Source organism: Psammomys obesus, unplaced genomic scaffold (assembly GCF_907164565.1).
Source record: "Psammomys obesus unplaced genomic scaffold, mPsaObe1.curated_primary_1811, whole genome shotgun sequence".
Lineage (NCBI taxonomy): Eukaryota > Metazoa > Chordata > Mammalia > Rodentia > Muridae > Psammomys > Psammomys obesus.
The window spans coordinates 21909152-21935313 of NW_026596117.1; the positions used below are offsets into that span (position 1 = coordinate 21909152).

A 26162-nucleotide genomic window follows, 5' to 3' on the forward strand; every position below is an offset into this window, starting at 1 on the left:
CAGATGTGCAGCCTGGCTATCATGTAGGTCCCCTAACATCTGGAGCAGGGGTGGGGGATGGGAGGGCTGTCTCTGACTCTGCTGTCTGCCTCTGAATCCCCTTCCCTAGCTGGGCTAGCCTCAAGAGCTTAGTCCTGCTGAGACTTGATGTGTCAGGGTGGGTCAGTACCCATGGGGAGCCTCCCCTTCTCTGAGGAGAAGTAGATAGGAGGATGGGGGAGGGATGTAAGGATGGAACTGGGAGGAGAGAAGGGGAGAAGAGGTCTGCTTCTCCCCTTTAGGATGTAAAGTGGATAAATTAATTAATGGGGGGAAAAGGAAAATCAAAAAGAAAAAACACTGTCAAAGGATTAGCATTCTGGTGATTAGTAATCACACAGAATATGACAGACAGGAAGATCAATGAAAAACAAATGTTAAAGAGGGGCTGCACAGACAGCTCAGCTGTAAATAATATGGACTGCTACCATAGAACCTCAGTTTGGTTTCCAGCATCCATATGAGGCCGCTCACAACCGCCTCCAGCTCCAGCTCCATGAGCATTTACGTGTCTAGGCACCTGCATTCACATGCATATAATTAAAACTAAAATCTTTTTTTGTTTTTTGAGAAAGAACAAAAGAATGAACAGAAAGACAAAGAATACGGGGTCCTCAAGAGGTCAAAAGTAATTAAGAACTCAATGGGAAAATTTGTCCTTGCAAAAAGCATCAGAACAATAGACTCCTAAATCCTGATTAACCTGGGACAGGTGAGGAACCATGAATCTTTACTAGTCTAAGCCCAACACAGGACTTTATACTCCTTGCCATTCAAAGGGAAAATGAGATACAAATCTGGCCAGTGAAGCCAAGCCCTCCAGGAGGCCTTTCAAATTCCCCTCCTCCCTTAAGAGAAAGCAAGAGAAAGACACTTTCTTTTATTATACCCCTGAGAGCTTAAATACAAAGATAAAATACTTATAGCTAAAACTGTAGATCAGGAGGGGTTTACGGACAAAAGATCACTCATCCAAGGTTGTGGAAAAGAAAACCAGTCATACCATAGCTACATAAGCCAGACACTTCAGTCGGATAATCAAATACACTTGCTCTAATTTCATTTCTGTTGCTGTGACAAAGACTCTGATAAAAGTATCTTAGGGAAAGGAAAGGTTTATCTGACTTAAAATTCCAGGTTATGGTCCATTATTTAGGGGAAATCAAGGCAGGAGTTCAAGCAAGTAACCATATCATAGCCACAGTCAAGAGCAAAGAAAGAATAAACATATTCTTGCTTCCTTTTCATGCTCGGCTGGCTTTCTTACTTTTAAGAAGTCAGGGCCCAGCCTATGGGATGGTGTTGCTGGGACTCAGCTGAGTACACTATCAACAAACCCCAACTGCACACATACCCATGCCTATGGGCAAATCTATCTAAACAATTCCTCCTCGGTCGTGGGCAGTGGACATTTAAAATTAACCATTACAATACACCAACTGTCAACCTAACACACAAACACGTCACTTTTAAACCATAACCATGTATTTCTGGTCTCCAAAGTCTTATGTTTATCTCATAATGGAAAAGATAGTATGATGTTAAAAGTCCACAGTCTTAAAAAATACTAACACTTTAAAAGTCCAAAGTCTCTCAACCATGAGTTCCTGTAAAATAAGATCATATATGTAAGCATTCTTATACCAAAAGGGGGGGGGGGGAATCATTGGAAGAGGGTTTCATGCAGAGCAGACTGGCCTGAAACTTTTTTGTAGCTGAGGATAATCTTGGACTTCTGAATCTCTTGCCTCCCCTTCTGAATGCTGAATGCCACCATGCCCCACTTATGCCATGCTGGAGATCATTTAACCATGCTAGACAAACCCTCTATCAACTGAGCTATATCCCAGCCCCCAAATCAAGAATTTCTGATGCTGACAGTACCTGCTGCTACAGCAGCCATTGAACTCAGTTACTCTTTCTAAAAACTCATATTTTAAACTTTTATTATTTACTTTCTGCATTCCAATGACTTTAACAGTGAAAGCACACCAATATTTTACTACTTAAAACAATTTCCATGTTGCTTTCATTTTTCAGGTGCATGACACACAATGTAGTCTACTGATGGGCTCTTTAACACTGAAGAACATTTTGAAAGCCAATTTTTTATTAAAACACGTCTGTGTTTTCTAAATCTGCTCAAGGAAAATAAATTTCAGTGGTATCTGTGAAATAACATCCCTGATTCATATCAAATCAGAAAAGTCAATACTATAGCCACATAAGCACCAGAAAAAGCCCTAGTTTAACACACAAAATCCCTAAAATGTGTGTTTATCCAAGCAGCCTCGGCAGTTTAAAGCTCATTAACCTGTAAGACAGCTTTTCAGATCTAAGGCATGCATCCTATAGAAATGTTAACCATGAGTCTCCCAACAGCAGCCAGCCATCAACTCCTTCTACACTGTAAGCCTAAGACTGCCATTTGAGCTAGCCAAGACAGGACACCACTGTTTCTTTTGGAAAATACAATTCCTCTCCCCCACCACTACCACCAAGTCCCAGGGGACAGCAGCTGATCGAGGACTTTGTTCTCTACTCCAAGGGCATCCCATCTCTCACTTCCTAGTAAGAAGGGTCTTCCCACTAGACACTCCCATCAGAACCCTTCTCTGCCTGTTTTGGGGGATGATCTATACTCTGCTCCCTGGTCTCAGCCAAAGCCTCTTCGCCAAGGCCATTCAGGGCTCCATACTGAGCTGCCCACTCCTGCCCCAGGTGAATTCTAGTACAGCATGTATCACACTAGCTCGTCAAGTTCCACTATGTGAAGGATCCCTTTCACCCAAAACTTGTAACACTGGCATTTTGAAGATGCTTAATATATTTATATGGAGAGATTTTTATGAGAAAAACTATTTTAATGCTTTTTAAACCTAGTCTGTTGAAATTTTAACCTGACCTATAGTAACTACTAAGGAAGAAGGTGATTTTCCAAAGATTTCTCTACTCTTGAATTTATTCCTAAAAATTATTCTCAGGGAGAAAACTCTGAATCCCTTCCCTGTTACTGGGTTAGAGTCACTTATATGAGTTTCAAGTCCTAGGAAACGAAAATATACTTTTTAAATACTAAAAAGGGTCCCTTTCTCACAGGCAATATTATTAAACCCAGTAACATTTACTACAAGCAACAAAATGCCAATCCCCAGATCTGTACCTCTAGGTACGATTTTTTTTTTTTTACCCTCTTGAGCTTAATATCTACATTTCCAGCTGTCAACCGTTTTATCTGGATGTCAATATTCATCCATGTTAAACCATGTGTCAAGACATCAATCATTTTCAATGTTAAATGAAATTCCATTGCATAGATACAATATTCTATTCATCCAACAAGTCATTCGTTGGTAGACAAATTTGGGTGGGCTGTACTGATAGCTACTAAAAATAACTTTATGTGGATGTGAATTTATTTATCATGAGTATCTACCTAGGAACAGAACTGCTATGAAAGCACTTGCTGTTCCAATGCAACAGACAGCCTGAGTACAGAAAGGACACAGGAGAATGCCCTGGAAGCTTGTGGGCGAACCAGCTTGCAGTATGAGCACAGCAGCAGAAACCAGAAGACAGAGACCCTGCTTCAAAACAGGTAGGAGGTGAGACCCGACTCCCAAAAGCTGCCCTCTGCCCTAGACACAAGCACACAGAAAAAGAAAGTATTTATGCTTTTCTATCTAGTCAGAAAAGCCTAATGGTTCAGAACACAGATCACGGCCAGGCTTTGCTTATACTGTATAATATGGTACAATAGCTCTACTAAATACAAAAACAAACCCAGAACACTGCAACTCTGAGAAGTTAAAGTATTTCATACTAAAACTAATTTCTAAACTATATCTGGTTCCTTTTATTGCAGAACATACAATTCCTGAACTAGGACCAATAAAGACTGTACTGAGGGCACATGGAACCCGTGTCCTGTATTTACAATTACGGTAATTTTTACTGTATGAATTTAATAAGAAAAGGGCAGAGAGTCAAGGTCCCCCGGAAAGACACACCACCTCATGCTCTATATGTTTTATATTCTATACAGCAATACAGAGCTGGGGGTGCGCTGCCATCTGTGGCAAGTGTCATGCCTAAGGACTAGGAAGGTGTAAGTGAGGCTGGGAGACTACTTCCTGACATCCCCAGGGATGTCCATCCAGCCACAAGAAAGGCAGTCTCTCAGTTCCATGGAGGGTCTTTCACACCAAGTTTGAAGGCTAGGGGTCTTTGAGAGCAACCCTCTGAGTTGCTTGAAGGCTCAGAAGGCAACTTCAACAATGAGCTACAAAGAAAGTCTGCTGAAAACTGCAAAACATAAAAGGTAAGAAAACAGATCTGGAGGAAGCTGTAGCAAGGAAAACCATATATATCGATCCAAAAGACAAGCTGAAGAAAAAAACAGGAGAACAAATAATGAAGCTGATTGGAAACAGGAAAGGGGGAAGGATAAGCCAACAGTCTGGGTCAGGCCTCCATCCACAAAGAATGTCCACTGTGGAATGGCTGCCTCTACTTAAAGGAGCACCTAGCAGCAGGCCTCTTCACCCAGAGGCACTCAACTGCAAGAGTCAGAACTCCTAAGACCACCCATCTCCTGTCTTTCTAGCTCTCTTGGTTCCTTAATTCGCACTGCCAATCAATTTTCCAAATATCAGCAAGTGTAAGCCTTCAGAAAAGTATGACAGATCTTGTCACGCTTCTGATTCAAACCTTCCAATGGTTTCCCCAAGGCACAGTAAAATCTTAAACCTTTCAGCAGCCCTAATTGATTACCGTTCTTCTTTTTGCTCACACTTCCCAATGTCAGGGCGGCTCCAAGTCTTCCCAGGAGTCACACTGTCTCCTGACCTTGTGATGTTCATATGGATGCCGGAGTACGATTACGTGCCTGGATACTGCCCAGTGTCTGTTCAGAGGTCATTTCTTACACCAGTCTTTTCTTTTCTGGTTACATTATTTAAAACAGCATTTGTATCACTCTGTCCCTTGATTCTTCTTTGTAACATTTACCATTTGGAATTATATATACACGCATGCATACGTGTATGTGTGTGTGTGTGTGTGTGTGTGTGGTGAGTATTTACATATATATATATATATATATATATATATATATATATATATATATACTTGAAAAATGTCTCACCACACACTCACTATTCACTGTACCATGGAACTAATGTCTATCAAGACAGAGACTGCTTCCATCTCTTCTTTGACTTAGGTAGCAACAGTATCTACAACAGTGTCTGGGAGATAAATGCTTAATAAATATTTAATGAATGAATGAATGAACGAACCTATTTAAGCTTCCATTTTTTTCCTCCATTTCCCTGTCTATTTTTCTCCCGGGGATTAACCATGCTCCCAGCTTCATTCCTTGCCCAAAACAATCTAGGAACTGACCATGCAGCTTTGCCCACTTCCTGGCCTTGAACTCTCAACGTTGTATTGGCTTGTACCTCTACTACACACCTGTGCATCTACCTAGGGATCTCCAACACTTTCACATTCAATCTGGAAACCAATGTTATAAAAAGCCCCAAAAAGAAGGAGTTTGGACCTAGCAAATGCACAGTTCCCCATCTGGGTAAATCCTCTTCACTGCTGCCCATCAATTCTTTCTTGAGTTCCAATCAGCTCCTCTCTTATTTCCCACAGAATGAATTCCAAACTTCCACCACTTTTTTCACGCTTGCTACTCACCCCTCACTTAGAAAATTATATCCCCTCTACAGAAACAAAGGAAAGGTAATTAGGTTGGACTCCCTCAGTTTCCTTCATCCCCAACCAACAATCATTTAAGAAGAAAAAATAGAAGAAGATATCAGAAGATGGAAAGATCTCCCATGTTCATGGCTTGGCAGAATTAACATAGTAAAAATGATCACCTTACCAAAAGCAATCTACAGATTCAATGCAATTCCCATCAAATTACCAACACAATTCTTTACAGACCTTGAAAGAAAAATTCTCAACTTCATATGGAATAACAAGAAACCCAGAATTGCTAAAACAATCCTCTACAATAAAAAATCTTCTGGAGGTATCTCCATCCCTGATCTAAAGCTGTACTATAGAGCAACAGTAATAAAAACTTCATGATATTGGCACAGAAACCAAACTGGTGGATCAATGGAATCAAATAGAAGACCCTGAAATATACCCACACTCTTATGGACACCTGATTTTTGACAAAGATGCCAAAACCATATAATGGAAAAAAGATAGTATCTTCAACAAATGGTGCTAGACTAATTGGATGTCTACATGTAGAAAAAATGCAAATAGATTCATACTTATCACCCTGTACAAAACTAAAGTCCAAGTGGATCAAAGACCTCAATATAAAACCAGACACACTAAACTGTTAGAAGAAAAAGTGGGGAAGAGCCTTGAACTCAATGGCACAGGAGACAACTTCCTGAACAGGATATGAACAGCACAGGCTCTAAGATCATCAATCAGTAAATGGGACCTCATGAAACTGAAAAGCTTCTGTAAGGCAAAGGACACTGTTGTCAGAACAAAACGACTGCCTACAGATTGGAAAAAATTCTTCACCAACCCTATATCTGACAGAGGGCTAATATCCAGAATATATAAAGAGCTAAAGAAGTTAAAAGGCAGCAAATCAAGCAATCTGATTAAAAAATGGTGTACAGAGCTAAACAGAGAATCCTCAGTAGAGGAATACAGAATGGCAGAGAAACACGTAAAAGAAATACTCAACATCTTTAGCCATCAGAGAGATGCAAATCAAAACGACTCTGAGATTTCACCTTAAACCCATAAGAATGGCTAAGATCAAAAACTCAAGTGACAACACATGCTGGAGAGGTTGTGGAGAAAGGGGAACTCTCTTCCATTGCTGGTGGGAATGCAAACTTGTACAACCACTTTGGAAATCAATCTGGCACTTTCTCAGACAATTAGGAATAGTGCTACCTCAAGAGCTAGCTATACCATTACTAGGCATAATTCCAAAATATGCTCAAGTATACAACAAGGACATTTGCTCAACCATGTCTGTAGCAGCCTTATTCATAATAGCCAGAAGCTGGGAAAAAAAAAAACCAGATGTCCCTCAGTTGAGGAATGGATACAGAAATTGTGGTACATTTACACAATGAAATACTACTCAGCAATTAAAAACAAGGAAATCATGAAATTTGCAGGCAGGAACTGGAAAAGATCATCCTGAGTGAGGTATCCCAAAAACAGAAAGGTACACATGGCATATATTCACTTATAAGTGGATATTAAGACATATAATATAAGATAAATATGCTAAAATCTGTACACCTACAAAAACTAATCAAGGACGACGACTCTGGGTAAGATGCTCAATCCTCATTCAGAAAGGCAAAGAGGATGGGCATCAGAAGAGGGAGAAAACAGGGAACAGGACAGGAGTCTACCACAGAGGGCCTCTGAAAAGTCTCTACCCAACAGAGTATCAAAGCAGATGCTGAGACCTATAGCCAAACTTTGGGCAGAGTGAAAGGAATCTTATGAAGGAAGTGGAAAATAGTAAGACCTGGAAAGAACAGGAGCTCCACAAGAAGAGCAAGAGAACCAAAATATCTGGGCACAGGGGTCTTTTCTGTGACTGATACCCCAACCAAGGACCATTCACGGAGATTACCTAGAACCCCTGCACAAATGTAGCCCATGGCAGTTCAGTGTCCAAGTGAGTTCCATAGTAATGGGAAGAGGGACTGCCTCTGACAAAAACTGAGTGGCTGCTCTTTGATCACCTCCCCCCTGAGGGTGGAGCACCCTTACCAGAACACAGAGGAAGACAATTCAGCCAGTCCTGATAAGACCTGATAGACTGGTATAAAAAGAAAGGGGAGGAAGACCTCCCCTATCAGTGGACTGGGGCAGGGGTATGGGTGGGGCAGAGAAAGGGAGGGTAGGAAGAGGGAGTCACAGGTGGGATACAAAGTGAATAAACTATAATTAATAACAGAAAAGAAAATAAAAAAATAAATCATTTAATTTGGGGAAAAAAAATTCCCACCTCCTTCCTAGCAGCACTGAGGAAGCAATGGCAGCGCCTGTCAGCCAATGGAACTCAAGCCATCCACCCTTTTAGAAATCTGGTCACTGATGTCCACCCACCCTTCTACATCTTCTTTCTTTCCAATGACCCTACCTCCCTAAGTGTTTGATGTACAAACACAGGACCTAAGTTAGATCAACAGAACCCCCATACCACCCTGCAAAGAAGCCAGACATGGTGGAGCTTGCCTATATTCCCAGAGGTGCAGAAACAGAGACAGGTGGATCCTTGGAACTCATTGGCTGGCCAGCCTAGCAGATCAGCAAGCTCCAGACAATTACAGATTAAAACCCTATCTGGAAAAAACACACACACACACACACACACACACACACACACACACACACAAAAACCCAAACAAACAACAAAAAACAAAGTGGGAGCCAGCAAGATGACTCCTTGGGCAAAGGCATTTGCCACCAAGCTTAAAAAACTTTGGTTTGATGGCCTTGGATTCATATGGTGAAAGGAGAGAATAAACTGCAAGCTGTCCTATTTCTGTGTGTGCAAGCAGGAAGAAAGAAAAGGAGTCAAGGAAAAAAAGGAAGGATGAAGGAAGGACAAAGAAAGGAAGGGCAAAGGAAGGAAGAAAGGAAAGAAAGAAGGAAGAAAGAAAAGCAGGAAGAAAGGAAGGAAGGAAGGAAGACAGGCAGGTAGGCAGGAGACAGTGCCTAAGGAACAATTAGGCACTGGGAGGTTGTCCTCTGACCTGTATACATGTACACAGACATAAATATATGTACATCAAAACCTTATTTTTTCTTCTCTAATTTCTAAATAAATGTTCTGTAAATTTATTTTAACATCTACACAGGGGAAAAGTTCTATCTAAAATATGTTACTATGAGGGATCAATTTTTTTAAAAAACTTTAGTAGTAGCTCCATACTACAGTTTTATAGTGGCTCATTCTGAAGAAGAAACATTCTAAACACAGCTGAAATAATGTAAATAGTGTCACAACACAGCATTCATGGTAAAATGATTCACAGAAATTAAAAATGAGCCAGTCTATCTTGTCATGAAAAAAGCATACAAAAAAGTCTTTAAACTTCTAAACTGTTGAAAACAATGAGAAGCTAACTTTCTGAAAATAGTCAGTTCTAGCTGTATCTCTAACAACAGCAAAACCAAGAAGCGTTTAGATCTGTATGTAACTGAGCAGCTATAGAGGGTGACTTTGAAGGGTACATGACTCAACACACTACCTCAAGAAAGAAAGTAGAGAAAAAGTAATGCAGTCTTCCCAGGATTTTTAAAGAATTAAAACATTTCTAAAAATAATACATCATCTTTAAATATTTCAACAGCCTCTCAAATATAAAAATAATCATGAGAATGGCAAAGAAAAAATCTTAACATTTTTAAGTTTCAAAAGAAAAGCAAAATCACAAATATGTTGTATTAGCCCAATAGCTATCAGTAATATGCTAGCATGTCCATAAAGAGTAAATATTCTTCAAGAAAGGAAGATTGTTCTTTGGCTGATAACAGGTAGTCACAAATCTGGTTTTTAATCCACCATAATCAATCAGCCTTTAAAGTCTATTCAACATTTCTATGTAAGTACTCAGTTGAGAATTTCAGACAGTCATCAACTGCCTTGCTTTGGAAACCTCCTCAAAGCTAACCAGTCTCCAAATTCCAAGTTGAAAGTCAGCCAATCCTTCAATTGTGACACCTTCAAAAATTAGCCAATTTGAAAATGCCATGCTACCTTCAAAAGCCTGAAGGACTGTGTTCTCTCTTGCTTAAATAACAAGCAATCCCAGCTTTACTCTAGTTCTATTTGCATAGTGATCTCTTCATGCCATAACATAAAGTATTATAGCTATTTGAATATTAATCTTTTTCTTCTTAGAGGTAAGAAAATGTTATAATAATCCAGTTTCATAAAATGGACAATTCCTCAAGAACTTTTAAATATCTACTCAGCCTGTCTACCACTCTCTCCACCTTAGGACTTACAATCTCCTACTATCAATGGTTCCAACTCCAGTCAACGGATTATTATATGAAATATTAAAACATCTGACTAAAACTTACACCAAAGACTGATATCAAATAATCTTCAAATAAAATAACTGTTTACATATTTAAGTAGCTATCTTTTTCAGCTAATGAAAATGATGGTCCAGCTTGGTATTTATAAAACATAAAAATCAAAAATCTTACACTGTATTTATTTGGGCAAGCTGATAAAACTCTTGTTTACAATTTAGGATTTAAGTAACTCCACCAATTTCTATCACCTCACAAAAGTGAAATACCCATTAGAATAGAACAAGTCTGCTTCAGAAGGAAAATGCAATCACCTCCCTCCCATCTTTGTCTGCCCTCAAGTGTGGATTAGGTCAGCATAGGAAAGAAAAAAAAAAAGCAAAAAGCTAAGAGAAATACCCTCAAACTTGACATAAAAGTTGGCTAACTTTTCTCTTTTACAAATTTGAATCCACACTGTCAAGGACACTAGAGACTGTGACTCAAAAGGGGCATAAATGGGAGTCCTCTCTCTCAAACATGAATCAGACTAGCAAAGGGACTGCTCTTACACAGACTTCCTCACATAGCTACAGGCAAACAGATCAGAACTATATGTGTGGACTGCTTCTGGATTTATGTCTTCTCAAAAACAAAATTCTTAAATACCAAATCTTGTTACTATATACTTCACCAAAATCGGGAAATCCCCACTCAAGTCAAATCGGGGCAGGATCACAAACACTGACTTTACCAAGTGACTCAAGTGGTAACATCAATAGAAGTCCTATGTGCCAAGAGACCAGTACAGACAAAGCATAGATTTGGTGGATTTAAGCAAAAGTCAAGTGCAGGTATCAGAAAGATGTGAAAAGGCAGTATAACTCAGTGGACACAATCTAAAGATATATGTACATTACGAGCTGGGGACCTTGCTAGATACTTAATATTTTAAATCAGTTCTTTCTCTATATGACAAGAATAGTAGCAACACATCACAGTACTCTTAGAAAGATAAACTGGGTAACAGTAATAGTAATTTTAAAGTAGTAAACTTTAAAGTATTAAGACCTCAAGCTCACTTTGCTTTTGTCACTAACTTGTTCTAGCACGTAGAACAAATCATTTGACCCGCACCACTTTCTTATCTGTCTTATCTGAAAATATATATATTTCATGTTACAGATGCACACATGCTGCCAAAAAATCATGTATGAAACCAATACAGAAAAGATTCTTGGAACATTAACAAACATGTAATGGAGGTAGTTAATTTAGTATGTACAAATCATGAAGGAAATCCGGGGCTGAAGAGAGAGAGTTCAGAGGTTAAAAGCGCTTGCTGCTCTTGCAGAGGACCTGACTTTTTTCTCCCGCACCCACGTGGTGTTCTTAAGCATCTGCAACTCAGTTTTCCAGAATCCAACACCCTTGTCTAGCTTCCATGGACACGGTGTGCACATACATAACGTACAGAGAAAATCAAGAACTTATTTTTTTAATATTTGCACTGTTAGAGCATTCACGGAAAAGTCGGAAGAGAGAGAAATGAACGAATGAAAAGCAAGCATTAGAGTTTGGAGCTTAAATGTCTTCTAAAGGCTCAATGCAAAGGTTCTGGTGGCCAGCCTCTGATGCTAGAACTTTTAGGAGGCAGGGCTTCCTCAGACCTCCTCCACTACAAGTTTCTCCCCCTGTGGGTTCAAGACAGCTCTCACAGGCCTAAAGCAATGAGACCAAAAGTGTGTGTATGTCAATCGTAAGGAGCTGATTAACAGAGAATTCAAATACTATGTGTGGAACTTTGGCACACTTATAGACAGTATAAACAAGAAACCTGCCTATTTCATGGTCCCTCCATTACAGTCTGCTATGGAAGCAGCGATGCTTCAAGCCTGTTCCTGTCAACACTGAGGTAACAGAACTGAAGAAAGTCATCACTCCACAGAGACAGTTAAATACCAGAATTTATTTCATTTGGTAAAAATTTTATCAAATAAAACTAATGCAAATTTAGTAAAATATGCAAGACTTTGAGTAGTAGGCTCTGAGTAGTTCTTTTGTTCAAAAGGACTCTTGGGGAGCTTCCAATCCATCATGCATTTGCGTAGGCCTTCTTTTGCTCCTTTGCCCTTTTCACACCCCATCTCTCAAGTGTGGGACAGGGGAAAGGGGTGTGGGAAGCCAGAATGAAGTAATCAGCATGTATTATGCATTTATTCTACTCTAATTCTATTCCCACAGGTTTTCCTCATGCTATGCTCCTCCAGAAAGAGAAGTATGTTTATTCATCTCCCAATTCCCCAAACCTAACCAATACCCTTCCTGTAAAGTTACTCTCGCCAGCCATGAATGACAGGCAATGGAAGGAGGTTAGAGACAGATGTGAACAAGACAGAAACCTCAGCTGCACTGAACCCACACTGTGGAGTCCAGACACAGAAGAGTGATGTCAGCTGTAGACATTCAATCTGATAGGGAAGAACCAGTTAGCATAGTCTTGCCATGTAAATCTCCTTCTCTTGCTTCTTATTATCAACCAAGGTTTATAAAGGAATAAAAGTAGTCTGTCTCTTCAAAAATATGCGTTTCCACCTGTGGCCACAGTCACTTCATATATACTCAACATGTCCACATGACGTAGGTAGAGACTAATCTGCATGGACTCCAAAGCCAGAGCACTTGGGTGTGAATCCCACCCTAACACTCACAGACCATCCAATGGGTAGGGACCTGAGAGAAGTAGTCAGGGGCCCTGCCCTTCTACTTGACTTAAGCCAGCTCCCTTTGCCTCTCAAGGCCACAGCACAGCACAACCTACTACCTCCTCAGTGTCAGGATCCCTCCACCTCTCTCTGACTCTACAGTCAATTCTCCTGGAGTGAAGAAGAAAACAGATGCCATCCCATGGCGCAGACTGTCTATTACACTTAGGAGTGATGTGTCTACCTGACTCCAGGATCCCACCACAGCCTGCCAGATGGTTCAAGGTTACATACCAACACTTTTCCTTCTCTCTCCTTACTATGTTCTGAGACAGAAGAACAGTAATTTGGAAAGTGGCCTCTCAAAGCAGATGACCTAAATTCAAATGGTAAAAAAAATACAGCAGTACCAAAGAAACCTAATGCAAATTTAGTAAAATATACAAGACTTTGAGTCTCTTAGGCTTTTTAGCTTGAGCACACGTCTAACATGTGCCAGTGTCCTAATCTACAAAACTGGAAGTATTTTTCTAAACTTCAAAGGTGGTGGTAAAAATTAGTGTTTAGAACTGTACCATGCATATGGTAAGCTTAACAGGCCAGATGGCTATACTATCTCCATCAACCACTCCCAACTAGAGACAGAACTCAGGGCCAGAGCTCTGTCACTGAGCTCTATATTCCTCAGCCCTGTTTCTTCCCTGTGGGCCTCGAGTCGATCCGCACCCAAAGCAGTCCTGGAACTTGAGCTTCTCCTGCCTCAGCCTCCCAAGGAGCTTGAATGCCACCCCACACACACGCACACACACCTCAGAACAACTCACTTGCCCCTCCTGTGAACAGCCTTCCCTCACAGACTATTTAAAACCACATTCACTGTCCTTCACCATCCTCTTCCTTTACTCCACTGAACTCACCCCGTGTGAAATAACCTTACGTGACCATTCCTGTGTCTACTTCTCCACGGTACTGTGAACCCCACTAGGGTGCAGGCTTGGCTGTCTTCTTTGCCTTTGCCCCTCTATTTCTAGCTCTGACTCAGAACCTGAGAGCTCATCTTGGGTGGGGTCTGATGCAGACGGCAATGCCATACTTAGAAAGTTGACTATGGTCTCATTTAACCCTTGTAAAAGGAACAAGCTACACTAGCACCTCCCATTTTAGAGACAGATTTTTAAAAAGCTCTAAGAGTTAGGTGACTTGTTTTTCGAAAGCTACTAACAGGAGAGCAACACTCAGAAGCCTTGATTCAAAGGGCCCTCTGTCAGGATATTATATCCTCCACTAAATTCACAGAAATGTGGCCTCCTAATCTACTGTATAAATCCATCCCAGGGTGTGTGTATTCCTTTCACAGTTCCTGACAAGTCCTTGACCCAGAGTTTGAGAAGGGTTACAATGCTGTGACCAACTCACTCATCCCTAATACAAGTTAGCTAAACCATGTAAGCAGATGGGCTGATCCTATGTACTTGTGTTGAGTATAACGTACTAATTCTGGGCTGCTAAAAACATTTTTCTATAAAAGCCAGACAGGGAGAACATGCATTGCCAAGATCTCTGTGATAGTGATACCGGTTATTTCTTGATTCCTGATCAGTCAATACAAAACAGCTAAGATAGCTTCAGGTTCCAAAGCCATGATCAGGTGGGTTGCGGTAGGAGGTGTGGAGACCAGGCAAAGCCCTTAGATCCTTACAAATGGATCACCACACTCCTCAGAATAATCAATGTTGTCCTAAGTGTTGTGTAACATGGCTTGGCTTAGCTCACAGGGTCTCAAGGCATTGTGGCCCTACGGAGAGGAAAATAAAGAAGCTTGGGGCAACACAGCATGTCATTTGTCATCAGCGATCTGGGCATTTGTGTCCAAAGGGAAGACGGGCACAGGGCAGCTTAGTCTTTGAGGAGGCTCTCCACCCCAGACTGACCGAGCATGTCCTACTGCAGGATGAGATTGGAGTCTCGGGACCTAATCTATCAACGAATTTTACGAAGGGCCTCGGCACTTCCCGGTTCCCAGGCCTTAACCGCCCGCTCTCGGCTGTCACAGGCCAGCGGGAAAGGAGCCGGCCGGGCTCAGGAGGGGCCTCGCCTCCAGGAGCCGGCGCTGCCGGGAGGACGCGCTGCCACTTGGGGCGTCGCGCTCGGCGGCTCCCGGCCGCCGCGGCCCACACCGCAACCGCGGCAGCGAGCGGCCGGCAGGCCCCGCGAGCCCCGCAAGCCAGGAAGCCGCAGGATCCTCGCAAACTTACAGTTTTCCCACTGCGTACGCGTCACGGCGGGGTGACGTCACGGGCCGGCGTTCAACGACGTCAGGCCGCGAGCGCGGCGCTCCGACCAGGCCCCGCCTCCAGCTTGTGGCGGGACACGCCCCGCCCCGGCCGGCGCGCATGCGCACGGGGCCGGTCGCCGCGTGCCCTCGGGCTTCGCGGGCTGGCGCGCCGGGGCGGACGCTCTTCACCATCTTCACACAGGCCCTGAGGCGGGAATGTCGGGGCTCGGTGGAAGGGGTAGACCCACGGGAGCGGGTCAAACAAGTCCTCTCACGGGCGTGGGGCGGGACGAAAGGGTTCTCACACAGCTCTTCCGCAGACACTGCCTTCCTCCCCTCACCTGTTCACTACAACTTGGACACGTTTGTCAACAGACACTGTCCTCCGCCCGGGTCACAGGGCGCTTCTCCCATGGGCCCTTGCGCTGTGCCACTTCCCGAGCCAGCCAATCCTGCCCTCCCGCGCCCAGCTGACACGCCCACTAGGACCACGCCCACTCCGGCACATCCAGATCCAGACCCGCCCATATCGGGCCCGCCTACGTCCGGTTTGGCCACGCCCCCGAGGCCCTCCTTTCCGGCTCCGGCGTTTCGCCGTCTGCTGCTTCGGAGTGGCCCCGCCCTCCCTGTTTGCTGTCTGCTGCGTTCTCCGATGGGAGCGTCCTCTACTCTTCTGCATTTCCCTTTTTGGCCCAAGGAAACCTTTTACAAGTCACCTGTTATGTTTAATAAGTAGCGGCCCGTGAAACTCTCCAGCCTCCCCACCGTGTGGCTGCCCAAGTCCAGCTCTGGCTAAGAAGAAAGGGAAGGTGGAGAGTGGACCACAGAACCTGAAAACGAATTTTGCTTTATGGAAGCCCCACGTTACTCCTTTAGGCAGAATATAGTAAACCATATTTAAAAAAAAAAAAAAATTAAAAAAGCAGTTCAAATAGAGCAAACATAAAGTGCCTTGGAAAAAAGCTAGTACCTAGAAGAGGGTACACTGGGAATAGTAAGGATCACTTTTATAATTTATAGACAAAGAGCCAGGTCAAACAATGGTTTGTTTACACTTTTCTTTGGGAGTGATGATGGGAAAATGGTAGCTTTTAACCTGAGATGGGAGCTGGTTGAAGCAAGAGGAGAAAACTGAGTTCCATGCCAGCCTAGACAACAAAATTAGTTCCAGGACAGTCTGGACCAAAGGAATCATGCTTCAAAAGTAAAATAAAGCAGTACTGTATCCCAGGAAAATCTACGTAGATAGTTTTGATAGAACTTAGTCTGTTCATTTAAATATCATGCAATGTTTTGGTCCTTATCAAATGACAAATGATAAATTTCTAGTCTAACCATAATCTTAACAAGACTTTTATGCAACACTATAGAACCATTATCATTTTAGACTTCCACATATTTTTAAATTGTGGTACTTATTTTTCATTAAAAACAATTTTAATGTACCATTATTTTGTTATTCACATACTTACAAGTCTTCTATATCATTTCTCCAAACAGGAATTTTTTTAAAGTGATCTTCTAACTAATACCTGGAATTCTCGAACAGGCAAATGTCATCTGTTGTTGTACCCAGTCCACGAGACCCCCAAAAGACCACCAACAATACCAGGAGTTAGAAAACGTATGCAAAAGCAAAGAGCCTTTATTCGGGCTTAAGCTCTGATTCCCAGCATGAACTGTCACAGCAGCCAGAGGCTAGGAGCCCCAAGCTTAGAAAGAAGCTAAGTTTTATAGGGTTTTTAGCAAGGGGAAGGGGCTTCCAGACTTGGCAGTTACATGATTGGGTGACATTTAGCAAGAACAAGCTTGTTACATAGTGATTGGTCAGAGGCAAGCTGGGAGCATCTGGAGTATAACTATTTTGGTAACCATGATGATAACATGTAATTGTTTTAGTAACCACAAGGACAACGGTCATTTTGACCTGTTTTCTGATTGGCTGGTTTCAGGACTGGCACATTGTGTGGTCATTCTCAGAAATGTTGTAGTTTTCTGAAAGTATAAACATGTTTTTCTGAAGCTGGGGTAAGTTTTAGGTCACATATAAGATGAAGGCCAGGGACAAAATGGAGTCTGTTATGTTCAGGCTCTCCATTTCCTCTCTTCAATCATGGGGTCAAGTAGAGCTCTATTTCTTCCTAATTTAGATTTAGAGGTTGATACTGAAATCTAAGCACCAACATGTGTATGACACAAATTCGTCCTCTAATAAAAGTTATTAACCTATTGATCATACAAGGACCAAGTATGAATAAAAGTAGTAATATAAGCAGAGGCCCTACTAATGCTGAAATTAGGATGGATAGTCAACCAGGGGGACCCACTGAACATTTACTCAAACCAAGACTGATTTTGTTCTCTCTGAAGCTTTCGTTTTCATAAGCCTTCCCTTACCAGGGCCATAGATTCTTTGACTACCCCTGAGTGGTCAACATAAAAGCAACATCCTTCTTCTAATGTTGTACATAAACCCCCTTGTTTCATGAAAAGCAGATCTAGTCCTCTCCTGTTTCGCAATAGTACTTCAGGTAGGGAATCCTGCAAATGAGAAATGGATGTTTCTATTCATTCTATGTCCACATCTACAGCAGTCCTAGAAGCTTGATAGTTTTTATCTTGTAACACCAGTGCTGGTATTCCTGTTCTGTCTCCTGCCAGGCCTCCTAATCCTGGCACTACTGACAGCATTATGGCCACTAAAGGTTCTCTTTTAGCTCTGGAATGGATGGTTTCTAACTTTTGACAAATTTCATTTCCAGGATGATAAATTAATTTGGGAATTAATTGGACTAAGATAGAGAACTCTTTAGCCTAAGTGACGACTTGAGTGCGTGCACAAGGGGACAATGCAGTGTCCCCGGCCCACCAGCCATTCTCAGGGAGTACAGGATAACTTTGTTCTTTAGGGGTCTGAGAAGCAGTAGCATTGCATGAGTGCTGGAGATCAGGAGAAACATGTCCTGTACGTAGACCTGTGCCCAACATTGACTGAAGGGTCTCACGGGGACCTCCTGATTGTTGCCATCGGCAAACAGTTACTTCCACAGATAGGGAATTGTTTCCCTCCGTAGCAATTCCCTCATAATAAGGGGGTTGAACATCTAGACGTAACCAAAGGAATCGTAAGATCTGGTCTAGCGGCATTTAAAACTTGATAAATTCTGGCAAGTAGATTCCAGGTAGGGTTACTCTCTCCCTGGACAAAGCAGTGACTGTCGGCCGGAGCGCAGCCTGACTTAATCCTGGAGTTTCAACCATGTGAGTTGGCATGGGAGGAGGTTAATACTTTGTTGAGCCCAACTGCCTTAGGGCCAAAATTTTTATTGTTAGGGAGTAATGATTTTAACTGGATGGTGAACAATCATCCAGGGTCCTGACATGATCATGGTTTTTCTTATATGTGAATTCCCCAAGTTTTTCCTAATTCCCATCCTGTGGCTGTTTTTCCCTTAGGAGTGAAGCTTATCCATACAGGATCACATTTTGTTCCCAATCTCAATCGACCACAATCGCTGTAGCCGTTTCTAGCTACAGTGATTAGATCATCTTTCTTTGGGGGCAACCCACCCGATATTTTCTGTAGACCACAGGACCAGGAGGCACAAAAATAAGACTCCCCTCCCCTCACAAGTTTTATCCAAGTATTTCGTATGGCCAGAGCAAACATAAAAGTGGTTTTGCACATGCCAAACATTCCCATTCCATGTGGTTGGAATAAGGTCTTTTAGGTCTATTATCAGGTCAGGATATCAAGTATTTTGAGGGTGGACATGGGAGATCTGATCTAGAGCTGGAATATTAGATCTGTATTTCTATGTGTGTGTGTGTGTGTCTGTATTTGCATCTATAATCTCCAGGTAAGGTTATAGGGAGTATGTGGAGTAGTATCTCCCTCTGCTTGGACAAGTAAAAGAATTATTATGACCCTATGCATTTAAACCTGAGTTTTAGTAGATTGTCGTTGTTGGGTGTTGCCTGCCATTCTGACAGAAAGTCTTCTCCAAAAGGGTCAGCTGGTCCCACTGGGGTGTTGTGGACCCGAGGCAGTTCTGTCAACCTTGAGTACGGTGGGTGTTGTTAGAATCACGAAGTAAGGTCCCTTCCAGCTAAGTTCAAAGTTCTCTTATTGACATCTTCGGACATAGACCCAATCGCCAGGCTGGCATTTGTGTGGGTCAGGTGATGGGCCAGGCTCATAGTGGGCCCTCAGTTTCAGCCAGATGTGCTTGTGGGCCCTTTTCAGGGGTTGGCGGGAAGAAATGAGATTATGATCTTCAAACTCAGTTAACGTCTCAGACTGTAGGATAGATAGGAATAATGGGGGCAGCACCCCAAACATAATTTCAAAAGGAGTTATTCCAATTTTATAAGGGGTGTTGTGTACCCTGTGCAGGGCACAGGGGAGAAGAGACACCCCCAGTCTCTAAGGTTAATTTAGTTAAGGTCCCTTTTAATCTTCTATTCATTCTCCCCACTTGTCCTGAACTTTGGGAGCTATTAGCACAGTGCAACTTCCAATCTGCCCCGAGAACTTTTGCCAAACCCTGACTTACCTTAGGCTCAAAAGGTGGTCCATTGTCTGATCCTATTAAAGCCATACCTGGGCAGGATATCCTCAAGTATTTTCTTTGCCATGATCTGTGCAGTCTCATGCTTGGTGGAGGAGGCTTCTGCCCAGCCTGAAAAAGTATCTATAAAAACCAACAAATATTTATATCCACACCTGCCAGGTTTTACCTCAGTAAAGTCAGTTTCCCAATAGGCTCTTGGCCTATGTCTGCATAGCCTGGAGTCAGGGTAAGCAGGATTCTGATTCGCACCAGTCAACCGACATGCTTTACAGCCGGCAACAATTTTTGTGATCTTAGATGCGACATCCTTGATTGTGATGGTTGCATTCCGTATTCGATCCTGCATCTTTCTAGTTCCCATGTGAGTAGTTTGATGCATTTTGAACAGAAGTTTTTCTGGGAGGATGACACTACAATCTGTTGTGTGCCACCGTCCATGTAAGTGTTGCGTCATGGGTAGACCTCCCTCCTATCCAGTTTAAGTCTTCTTTCCTATGCTTTGCATCTTCTCACAAGTTGGGACTTCCTGGGTCAGGTAAAGAACTAGTCAATACCAGTTTGTTTGTTAGAGTGCTCTCCCTAGCAGTTTTACCTGCTAGGCTATTTCCCCGGGCCATTGGAGTGTTAGCTTTTCGGTAGCATGGGCAATGAATAATTGCCAGTTTTTGTGGTAGCCAGAGGGCTTTTAACAATGCTCATATTCTTCTTTGTCTTCTTTGTTTTTAAAAGTCTTTCCCTCCACTATCAGCAAGCCCCATTCCTGGTATATTGTTCCATGGACATGGGCAGTGGCAAAAGCAAACTAGCTGTCCATATACACAATGAGCTTTTTGTCTTTTCCCAATATTACTGCTTTAGTCAAAGCAATGAGTTCGGCTCTCTGGGCCGAGGTGCCAGTAGGCAATGGTTCTGCCCAAATGATCTCAGTCAATGACACCACAGCTGCCCCTGCATATCTCTGTCCATCCTGGATGAAACTGCTCCCATCAGTGAACCACGTCCTGTCCACATCCAGCAGTGGGGTCTCCAGCCAAGACTCAATAGTCCAGTCTGGGGTCAGGGCAGGTTCATATAGATGATCTTTGTCCACCAGGGCAGTAGTCAGAACCTGGATAGGCTTCCCTGCCTTATCCAATACTTCGGTGCCCTCTAATGAGAGGCAATGCTAAGCTCCTAATTTGGCAAGCAAGTCCCACCCTAACAAGGGTAGGGACTTTGAAAGAATAAGCATGAAAGAATGGGATACCTGGCTCATTCCCAAGTCCACCATTCTTCCGGTAGTCCAGGGATATTGTTTTATTCCAGTAGCCTCTTGAATCCAGTATTTTGTCTGAAAAAGGGCCTTCCAGTTGGAAGAGCACTGAGTGTTGTGCTCCTGTGTCCACCAAGAAGCAGGAGGGTTTTCCCTCCACTTTTAGGGTTACCCTAGGTTCTGGGAGGGAGTCCAAACCCTGTCTCCTCTAGTCACTGAATTCATCAGCTGCCAGGATAGGCACCACAGGGTGGTGAGGCTCCCTCTTAGAGCATTCTTTAGCCCAGTGCCCCTCTTTCTTACAGTGAGCACATTGCTTCTTCCCCAATTTGGGTCAGTCTTTCAAGGTAAGCTCCTTACCTTGACCTTTGATGATCCTTCTCAGTTTTCTTTCTTTTCCTCAGGCACCTCTCTTCATACTGGCAAGTTGAATCTTGGCTGGATTGAGGGTGTATCTATCATTAGCCTTAGCCAACTTTTCTTCTGTTTATAATAACTTTTTATGAATTTATAATAATTTTCCCCGTTATCACAAACCTTCTCTACCGCAGTTACCAGGTCCTGTATACTCCTGTTCACCTAGCCTCTCTACCCTCTGCAACTTACTGTTGCAACTTACTGGTGCTCCCTGGTTAAGAAAAGACATGGTGCCTGCTGCCCTCTTCTCTGGTGCCTCCGGATCCCTAGGAATATACTGCTGGGAAGCAGCCATAATTCTCTCCAAGAAGGCAGCTGGACCTTCATCCATACCTTCTTAAACATCTCCCATCTTAGCCACATTGGTCAGCTTCAGAGCACTCGGCCTTGAGACCTCCCAACAGAGTCTGGTGGTAAGTGGGGGGCCTGTTCTTACCCTCTGCCCTGCTAAAAATCCCATTCAGGGCGCGGGAGGGGGAAGACAGTACTGATGGTGTACACGTTGGTTGTAGGCTGACCGGTTTCACCTGGAACCAGTTTTGGAGCCTAGGTTTGGATGTGCGCTCTTTCTTCTGTGGTTAAACATATCTGAAGGAGCTGTCAGCAATCATGGGTGAATAAGACAGACTCTAAAAGAACCATTAAGTCCCTAGGATTATCAGAAAACTTTGCATTCTGTGATCTCCAATTGTATAAGTTGCTAGTAGCGAAAGGCCAGGAATGGTGGAAGTGGTCCCCTCGGTCATTAGAGGGCCCCATAGCTCAGGGTGGTAGGACAGTGGAATCAGCAGGCCCATGGAGGGTGCCTGGTGGTGTCAGCTTCCAATGAGCAAGGAGGGACCCCCTGCCCCAAGGCTCGCTTGGTCTGGGGTCTGCTCCTCTCCTTGCCTCCCATTCTCCATTGGATCTGACCCACCCTGAGCTGGGGGTTGGTGGTCACAGTCTGCCGGGGCTTGGGGCTTGGGGTTTAGGAGTTGGGAAGAGTTGTTAGGGAGAGGGAAAGGTAAGGTCTTCCATGCCCCCTGCAGGATTGGGTAAATCAGCGCCAAAGGTTCAGTTTCATTTTGTCCTCTCCGGGTAGGAGGCTCCTTCTCTCATACTGCAAGAACAGTCTCCTGGAGCTGTTTCTGAGGGTGTAAAAGGGTTTCGTCCCGGGTGAGAGGCATTCTATCAAGTCCTCCCAAACTACCACATACACGACCCAATCCAGGGGGCCAGTGTGAGGGGGGAAGATGATCTGTTTAACTCTTCAGACAGTGTCAAGGCTAAACGTCCCCTCAGCTGGCCAGCCATGTTAAACGTGGGCCAGTCAGAGCTGCGAAGTTATGAGTTCTCCTTCCTTTACCTCCATGCTCAGACTATGAGTCAGACCCTAACTTCTTTGACATGGCCCATCATGAGAGAGAGAGGTGCAGTCACAGTCTGTTCCATCTCATAACACACGAGTGTAACAAAAAAACAACCAGACACAACATGCAATCACTTGTCCTCCAGGAGCTTGGAAGCATAACCGAAAGCAAGATGTCGGCCCCTCACGGGATGATGAGCACCAACCGCACCATCTTCCCACAGGCTGCAGGGTTATCCCGTCCCCTACGATCAGATCAAGGTCTGGAACCTATGACCTAGCAGTGCCCGTCACCCCAGAAACAGGCCCCTTCCTACAGGCACTTACTGGCCTAGAAACAGGCTTAACAATTCGGGAGCCTGGTGGGGGGAGAGTCTTGCAGATCCCAGATGAGCCCCCAAGATGTTGTGCCTAGTCCACAAGACACCAAAAGACCACTGACCACACCCAAGAGCTTTTATTGGGGCTTAAGCTCAGACTCCCAGCATGAACTGTCACAGCAGTCAGAGGCTGGGAGCTCCAAGCCTGGAAAGAAGCTAGGTTTTATAGGTTTTTAGCAAGGGGAAGGGTTTCCAGACTTGACAGTTACACAACTGGGAACATTTAGCAGAGCAAGCATTTTACATAGTGATTGGTTAAAGGCAAGCTGCAACCATGTGGAGTAACTATTTTGGTAACCATAATGATAACATGTAATTGTTTTAGTAACCACAAGGACAAAGGTCATTTTGACCTGTTTTCTGATTGGCAGGTTTCAGGGTTGGCACATTTTGGGGTCATTGTGAGAAATGTTTTGGTTTTCTGCAAGTATAAGCATGTTTTTCTGAAGCTGGGGTAAGTTTTCGGTCGCATATAAAATGGAGGCCAGTGACAAAATGGAGTCTGTTAAGTTCAGGCTCTTCAGTAGCTTCTATAAAGAACTGGGATTTGATCTAAATGAGTAATGAGAAGCTGGTACTGGAAGTATTTATTACAGAGAGAGGGGCTGCAAGCAGAGCTGCCTTTGAGAACATGGGTGCTTGAACCTTCCTGGTTCAACGCTGGGAGCCTGATGGATGCTACTCTCTAGTCTTAGGGGTGTTGTTTATCCTGAAAGTCCTTCATCTTGATATATGCTTCATGTCGCGCTCTATTTTCCAGCCTCTTCTACTTCAACACACAGAATACTTCCCTTGGTTCTAACTGGCAAGCTGAGCAAAGTCCCACCCCATCCTTGCAAAAAAGGACCTGATACTGGAAAGAAATTAAAAAAAAAAAAAGTAAAGAAATACAATGGCTAATATTCCCCGGGTGTTATATGCCAAATACCCTCTCACCTCCTTTAACCCTTGAAACTGGGTGTGTACTGTAATTATTCTCAACTTACCCACTGGGTGAGTAGGAGACAAAGTCTGGTGCCCATTACACAGGCTGAGTAGCAGAAGCAAGACTTGAAACCTTACTCCCTAACCTAAACTCATATTAATCATTGATCTGAACAGTACTGTGTAAAAAAAAAAAAACAAAACAAAACAAAACCAAAACAAACAAACAAACAAACAAAAACCCAAATAATCTAAGAAAGAATAACACAGAAAGTCCAAAACACCTCATGTAAAATTTAACTCTAAAACACTAACCAGTCCCTCACCTCCACCCCCACCTCAGTCCTGGGATCCATAGCCCAGACCACAACACCAACAGGAGACTCTTGCTCTACTGGAGGCCAAGCCAATCCTAGGAACCTCAGAGATCAGCCAGTACCTGGAACACCATAGGCCAATCAGTAGACATAGGCCAAAACCCCAGTAGACACACCCTATGAAACTTGAAAACTCACTAGTCACCAGAATAACAGGCCATTCAGGCCAGAAGACCAGAGAGAAAACAGAAACCAAGGGGTAAAAAAGACATCCATCCAACAAAGATGAACTCAAAAATTGGCACCTAAAACTATAATAACCTCAGACCTAAATGATGAAAGACCAGGGCAAAAACACAGTGAACATCAGCCAGAGCAACAACAACAGTATCACTAGAGCTCAGGTAGCCTATGACAGCAAGCCCTGGATCTTCCAACAAAGCTGGAGCACAAGAAAATAACCTTAAATCTAATCTTATGAAGAGGAAAGAGGATCTTAATGGGAAATGAATAAATCCCTTAAATAAATACAGGAAAACACAAACAAACAGGTGAAGGACGTTAACAACAACAAATACTACTCGAGGCCTGAAGATGGAAATAGAAGCAATAAAGAAAACACAAATTGAGAGAATCTGGATATGGAAAGTCTAAGTAAATGAACAGGAACTGTGGAGTCAAGCATTATCAACAGAATGCAGGAGATGGAAGAAAGAATCTCAGGTGTAGGAGATACAATAAAAGAAACTGATATATCAGTCAAAGAAATGTTAAATCTAAAAAGTTCCTGACACACAACATTGAGGAAATCTGGAGCACTATGGAAACAAATAACAGGAATAAAAGACTGAGAAGAATCCTAGCACAAAAACCCAGACAATATATTTAATAAAAACAAGGAAGAAAATTTCCCTAAACTAAAGAAATGGGTGCCTATAAATGTATGAGAAGCTTGCAAAACAATAAATAGATTGGAACAGAAAAGAAAATCTTCCCTGCCACACAATAATCAAACTACTTAAATGTACAGAACAACAAAAGAATATTAAAAGCTTCAAGGGTAAAGAGCCAAGTAATATATAAAGGAAGCCCTACTAGAATTACATCTGACTTCTCAATGGAGACTCTAAAAGCCAGAATTGCCAGGACAACTATCTTAAGGGCTGTAAGAGACCACAAATGCCAGCCCATTCAATCACCATAGATGGCGAAAACAAGATATATCCTAACAAAGTCAAATTTAAACAATATCTATCTGCAAACCCAGCCCTACAGAAGATAATATGAAAATGCCAATCCAAGGATGCTAACTACATGGGAAAAAAACACAGAAAACAAATAATTTCACACCAGCAAACCAAAAGAAGAGAAGCACACACATACACACACACACACACCACCACCACCACCACCACCACCACCACTACCACAAACAAAATATCAGAAATTAACAATCATTGGTCATCAATATCTCTCTATATCAATGAACTTAATTCACCAAAGTAAAGACACAGGCTAACAAAATGGATGTGAAAGCAGGATCTGTTCTTATGCTGCATACAAGAAACACACCTTAGCAACAAAAAAAGAAACTACCTCAGAGTAAAAGGCTGGAAGATTTTTCCAAGCAAACGTATCCAAGAAGCAAGATAGTGTAGCCACTCTAGTAACTAACAAAATACACTTCCAACCAAAATTAATCAAAAGAGATGGATAAGGACAACTCATACTCATCAAAGGAAAAATCCACCAAGATAACATCCCAATTCCGAATATCTATGTCCCAAATGCAAGGGCAACCTCATTTGTAAAAGAAACATCACTAAAGCTTAAATCATAAATCAACCTCCCATTCTCACCAATGGACAGGTCATGCAGACAGAA

General features: G+C 42.8%; 1 protein-coding gene across 4 annotated transcripts in view; it reads right to left on the minus strand.

Moving 5' to 3' along the window:
- Znf438 (zinc finger protein 438) overlaps positions 1–16575 on the minus strand; it is a 128519-nt gene extending 111944 nt beyond the window's left edge. For 3 of the 4 annotated variants that reach the window (XM_055629308.1, XM_055629307.1, XM_055629305.1), the window contains exon 1: positions 16539–16575. The gene's annotated coding sequence lies outside the window, so the exon portion shown is untranslated. Of the gene's footprint in view, positions 1–15046; positions 15111–16538 lie in introns of those variants that run through there. The other variant, XM_055629306.1, reaches the window with a different exon arrangement.
- Between the last annotated feature and the right edge of the window lie 9587 nt (positions 16576–26162).